We start from the raw sequence: 6,508 nt of genomic DNA, 5'->3' as shown, positions 1-6,508 counted from the left end.
AGTGATGCAATGTAAAATTTTTCCAAATCTGTTCTGATGAAGAAACAAAGTCATCTTAGATAGCCTGAGGGTGTGTACATTTTCAGCAAAATTTAATACAGAGAAAATTAGGTAATGTTTAGTACTGATTTGATCATAACAAATATGTGACAGCGGAACATCTATGTCACCACATTTTGATTAAATATTACAAGGCCAAGGAGTCTTTGGTGAACCATGCACTGACAAATCACAATAGGACCAAGAAAACCTGTTTGAGAGATCAAATAAGGTCTGTTTTGCCCATCTTGCCTACTTTACCTACTGGACCCAGTATTTGCACTGCATGCAAATGAACAGACGTCTGAGCAAGCTATTCTTTTTGCCCTACATCCTATCCTCATTTAGGCGTAACTGTTTCTATTATACCTCATTTTTAAAATCAATTTCAAGCTAATAGTCCTGGGACAGTGCATGCAATGATTTATGTTCAACACTTCTAATGTGCTCTTTTGCTCCACCTAGTGGTACCTCCAAAAGTGCCTAAAACACTAATTGCACCTTAACTTAAGATTTTCTGTATTTTAGTTTATCATATGTGTGAACTAATTAAATATTCAAAGCGTGCTCACTCATTTTAAATAGTCTGTGAGATGCTGAAAAACACAGAACAGAACAGTTTTGAGGCAGCGCACTTGTGCATAATTTAACACTCATAATTACTTAGATTGACTTGTCTTTATGTTTAGGGTGTCAGCGACTATAGTGTATAAAAATAACTAATAACAGTGATTTCAAAATCAACATATTACGTTTGCTTCATAACTTTAAACTTTAACCCTCTGTATATCACAAAGACTTGGTCTTTTCAGATATCTGGCTGTTATCCAATACTGTAAGCAAAACGCATTGTTGAAAAATAGAATATAACGAATCTGTGAAATGCTACAGTTCAATCAACATGTAAAACAATCACTGCATTTAGACATATTTAATCATCTCTGCTCTCTAATTTCTTCTGTATAACAAAAAAATAAGATTAGAGTATCAATCTTAAACTAATGTTAAGTATGTTTTCAAGATTAAAATGAAGGCACTGAGGACAAAGACTTCCTTCCATTGTGAAAGTGTCCTCATTAGTAATCACTGAGCAAATGAAGCCTGAAATATTACAATATTGTTGTTTACGTAGCATTGCACTGACTTTCTCTTTCACAACCATGTATAAAACACGATCAAAACATGAAGGAAAATGCATTTTAGTAGAAAATTAAAAAAATAGTTTTTATCTATTTTGTTGACCTCAAATGACAAGGCCTTAATTTTATTCATCTTCAATGAATGACGATTTAGAACCTTTTGTAATTCCTTTTGCCCTCAACCTTGACTTTCCACGCTTTCATATTCTTTTTATTTATCGCTTTAACCCGTGACCTCTATCATTTGTCCCCAACCTTGTGTCTTTCCACACACACACACACACACACACACACACACACAAATAGAGTGTGTGTGTATGTGAGGCCCAGAGGGAGCAGGTGTAAACACAGTTATTTTGCGTGAATGTGGTTATTGTAATTGCTGTTATTTGCTTTGGCCTCTCGTGGAATGAGGTGTGAAATCATGTAGATAAAAAAAGAAGAAGCAGGAATTACATAATAACTTGATTTGTATTCTACATGTTCATGCACATTACATAGCGCACAAATGAATGAACTTTCTACAATGAATGTGGACAACGGTACCAAGAAATGATTAAAATAATAATAATAATAATGGAAAAAAATGTTCGTAGAACCATGTACATCTAATCCTGCCAATCATATCTCTGCATACATTGCTGCTCAACTAACTCCTGAGAAAATACTTGGCATCCCTCCACCACGCCTACTCTATAATTACATCCATAGAGCTCACTGCCCTCAAGCCTACACTGCATATAGTTAGCCAACTCCGTTTACATGTATTTCTGTCACTCTCACTAACTTGTGATTCTACATGTTTCCAGCAAGTCATTTGTCTGTCCAATCTGAAAACGAAAACAAGGCATTACAATTGCAGCCTGTCTGAACATATTTTATGTTTTAAAGTGATAGCACACCTAAAAAATGACAATTCTCTGATCATTTGCTCACCCTTATGACATTCTAAACCTGTATTACTTTCTTTCTTTTGTGAGACACAAAAATAATAGGAACTAATGCTGCCAAGCTCCAAAAATAATGTAATAATAATTTTCATATTTGGGTAATATCCCATAATTATACTTATTTGGATATAGTTTTTTTTCTGAGATTTCACTGTGGGTGGTGCAACCCAGCATTATATAAAAAAAAACAGAGTGCTGCAGGAATGAGTCCTAAAAACCCACAAAAAACGAGTTGACATTTTTGCAACTTTTCCATTTCCGTCATTGACGTCAATGGTTTTTTTTTTAAATAGGTTTTTGGTTAAATGCTTGAAATAAGGTCCGCAGTTACCACAAGCTCAACATATTTTTCTATTTTATTCTTTGACATAAAGTACATCATTTATACCCCACTTGTAATTTTTATAAGCTTTTATTGTAAGCATCTTGAAAACGGCGGTAATTACAAGTGGGTAAATGGTGTCTAGAGAGATTGTTGGGGACATTAAACGTCAACACCGAAGAGAAACTTTTTTTATAGCCTTCATAGCCTTGTTGTGTTTATGCTACACTCTTGCAAACTATTGTAACTCAAACTTTCCAGCTTCTAGATTTTAGATAAAGGTTAGCTTTTTACTTTTGGCAACTGCATTTAAGCTTCAAAATTCATAAAAGTTTTGGGTAACACTTTATTTCGATAGTCCACTTTAGACATTCTACTAACAGTAAGTAACTTTGCAACTAAATATCAACTAGCAGTCATTAGAGTATTAGTAGACTATCTGCTTAATATCTTCTAACACTTTATTTTGATGGGTCCACAACATACAACATACTGACTATGAGAAACGTTGCAAGTATATGTCAACTTATTCTACTAACCCTAAACCTACCCTACTGAGAGTTAGTAGACATGTAGTTGCAAATGAATGAGAATTAGTTGACATGTAGTTACAAAGTTACTTATAGTTAGCAGAATGTCTAAAGTAGACTATCGAAATAAAGTGTAACCAAGTTTTGTTTATCTGTGAACAAAACATGTACGAAACAAACTTTTGTTGGACACAGAACTTATTTTCTGCAACAATTTCAAAGCCAAATGGACAAATCCTGTTGAAGTTTTGTCGAGGACATTAGGGTGATGCCAAATTTTGGGTTGACCCTGCAGCACTCTATAGAAACCATGAATGTCCTATTGTGGCTGGTTAGTACAAAATGTTTGATTTAAATGGATGTTATAGCTTTAAACACTTCTTGCTTTATCAGATAAAACTGATTTAGTTCTATTTAAAGCAAGTCAGTTCACTTGTTGGCTATCTTGGCAACGTCCCTGGATGGCTATTTCTAAAAAGTATGCACTGCAGGCTCCTATCTACTTGAATAAGACTGAAATCTCAACAACTGTTGGCTAAGCTTATGCTCCAATTACATATTTCAAATCACCAATAAAATCTGGACTGTATGTTATCATAATATTTTACTTTTTCAGGCTAGGCTAAAAGAAAAGCTGCATTTTTCAAGTTGGTCTGGCTAATACGCATACACGCTCTACCAGTAAACTTATTGGTATTTTTTTTACTGAAAGATGAGACTTTCTTTGCTTCTTTTCATATTATTGCAAGATTCTATATCTTCTGCTTCTCAAAGGTTCTCCATTTATGACTTTTATTCACTTTGAAACGTGCTACAGTGTGCTACACAGATGAAGAATAAAGCTTGCCGAGGTTGAGACGAGAGGTTAACGGTAAAATTCGACGCGAGGTTAACAGTAGTGCGTTGAGGCACAGATGAAAGGTTAACCATAAAGTTTGATGAGGTAGAGCCGAGAGGTAAAGCGGCCCAGCTACAATCTGACCCTTTAAAGGGAGGTCTCGGACCCGATGCGTGCGGTCTGATAGGAGGTTATCTCTCTGTTCAGGAGATGAAAATAAGGAGAGAAAGTGGTTTCATGTTCCTCCTGTTTCCACACCATCACTTTGACACACACCAGACAGTACAATCTGAGCTCAACCAAGCAGTTCCTTAGCAACCAAACACACTCATCTCCCTGTTTCACTCTTCTCCTTTGCTCTCTCTGTTGTATCTTGGTATTTCCCCAGGTTGAAATTGATAGAATTATCAGTTCACTTTGTTGTGGGGATGTACAGAGAGTAATAATTTGAAAGAAAGAGGGAGGCAGGGAGGAAGAGAGGAGGGAAAACTGCACATAACAGCCTAACCTTTGACCCCTAGTCCATCAGCTGGGGCTGTGGCAGCACTTCATCATCTTTAGGTGTTTATCGGTCGCTCCCTCTCTTTTTGCAGCTAAAGGTCATTTTAGAGGACCTGCTGTACGCTGTGATCATGACACTGATGTTTTGCGGCTGAATGATATCATCCGTCTGCTGAAAGGACAGTCTGACACCTACAGACTATCAGATCAACAGTTCCTAAACATGAAGACCTGAATTTCTGCGGCAACAAATAATTGCTAAGGGGGTTGTTTAAACGACACAGAAAACTTTTATACATTTTGGCTGTTCATTTACACAACAGCATGTTTTGAAGGACTTTTGTAAACGATTTCAAAGTGTAAGTTTTTGAAAACAATACTGTCATTGTCTCCATGTAAACAACAAAAACACAAATTGCCAACAAAGGGGATTGTTTGGACAACACTGTTGTAAGTATGAAAAAATGTAAAAAAATGCAAAGAAAACACTTTCAATTTTAGTGCATTGCTGTAGTGTAAATGTACCAAGATAACAAGGATTTTTTTTCTCTCCCAGACACCTCCAATTTCTTCCAGATTATTCAGGAAGTCAACTGAGATTTTTCTTTGCACTTTAAAGACAATTTAAAATAGCTTTTAGTCCATGTATGTTACCTTTGAGGCTATGTTGCACTTAAAAAGCTAAAATGTATTCATTTTGAAAGTATCTTCATTTTCAGGTTGTAAACTAAAGGATTGGCAAGTTTTTTGGTCACACTTTATTGTAAGTTCCAACAAACCATTAACTACTACTTTTGCCTCAATAAACTCCATATTTGCTGCTTATTAATAGTTAGTGAGGTAGTTGTTAAGTTTAGGTATTGGGTAGGATTAGGGATGTAGAATATGGTCTCGCAGAATATGTGCTTGATAAGTACTAATAAACAGCCAATATGTTAATAATAGGCATGCTAATAAGCAACTAGTGAGAATAGTATAGTGTTACCACTTTTATTTAATTTTTTTAATTATTTATTTATTTTCAATTGATCTCTTCCTAACTTCCTGTTGAGGAAAAAACATCACCACCGGAAAGAAAACTGCACAAACTGTATAGCTATACACTGAATAGTGCCTGCTATTTTTAAACAACAGCATATGACACAGTAGGCATTATTTCATGATCAATTCTTCAAATAATAGCATGTTACATTGTCACTTGAAGTCATTTAGCTTGTGAATGGCTTCTAGAATGGCTTCAAGGAAATAAAAACAGTTATTTCAAATAAAAAGAGAGAGGTTAAACATACTGTAGCAATAGTAATTATGTCTGATTCCTTCATCACACTAGAAATGGAAGGTCAATGTACAAAGTATATGTAGCCTGTTTGTACTACAGACATTGTAAGAACAGTATTCTATTCCAAAATATTGGTATTAGTGTAGGAGGACTGTTGAAGGTTGCTTTTGTGCGTACGTGTGTGTGTGTGTGTGTGAGAGAGAGAGAGAGAGAGAGAGAATTTGTGTCATGTCCCCACCTTGAGAAGACAAATGACAGAATCCCAACAGAATTAGTGACATTTATAGTAAAACAGAGCATGGAAACAGAGTGAAAGAAGGAAGAAAAAGAAGAAGAAGAAAAAAACAGCCTGTTGATCTTCTTCTTTCGTGATAATGGATTCTTCCATATAAATTAGTACAAAAGGAGGATAAATTGCACTGGACAGTTATCTAGTAGGGTTACCAGACTTCCAGTTTTGTAACGTGTTCACCAATGTCTCCACAATTCACTGCAAAATGTCTTTCTGTGGAAAAACTGAGTATTATTTTAAACATTATCTCAAAATTAGCTATTAGGCTCATTGACTTTTTAAATTAAAATAATTTGCAGACTTTTTTTTTTTTTTTTTTTGCCTTTTCAGGTTGATTTGCCAATGCTTAAATATCAACAAACCACCTTGCATATTCACAAAATTTGTAGGGTTCCAATGGCACTATTTGATTAAATGTGTCTGTAAATCTTTCCTATTATTTTAAATTTGCCTATAAACTCAAAAAATAAAACAAATAAATACATACATACATACATAAATACAAAATCGAGTTCACCGGTTGGGAGAGTTTGTTTGGTACTAGAAAATATACAGCTTATGGTTTGTACTCCACAAAACAAACACATTTGTGGTTAGTTACAGTATTGTACCCCTTAA

Source organism: Onychostoma macrolepis, chromosome 11, assembly GCF_012432095.1.
Source record: "Onychostoma macrolepis isolate SWU-2019 chromosome 11, ASM1243209v1, whole genome shotgun sequence".
NCBI classification, from domain to species: Eukaryota; Metazoa; Chordata; class Actinopteri; order Cypriniformes; family Cyprinidae; genus Onychostoma; species Onychostoma macrolepis.
This window is presented reverse-complemented; position numbering follows the sequence as displayed.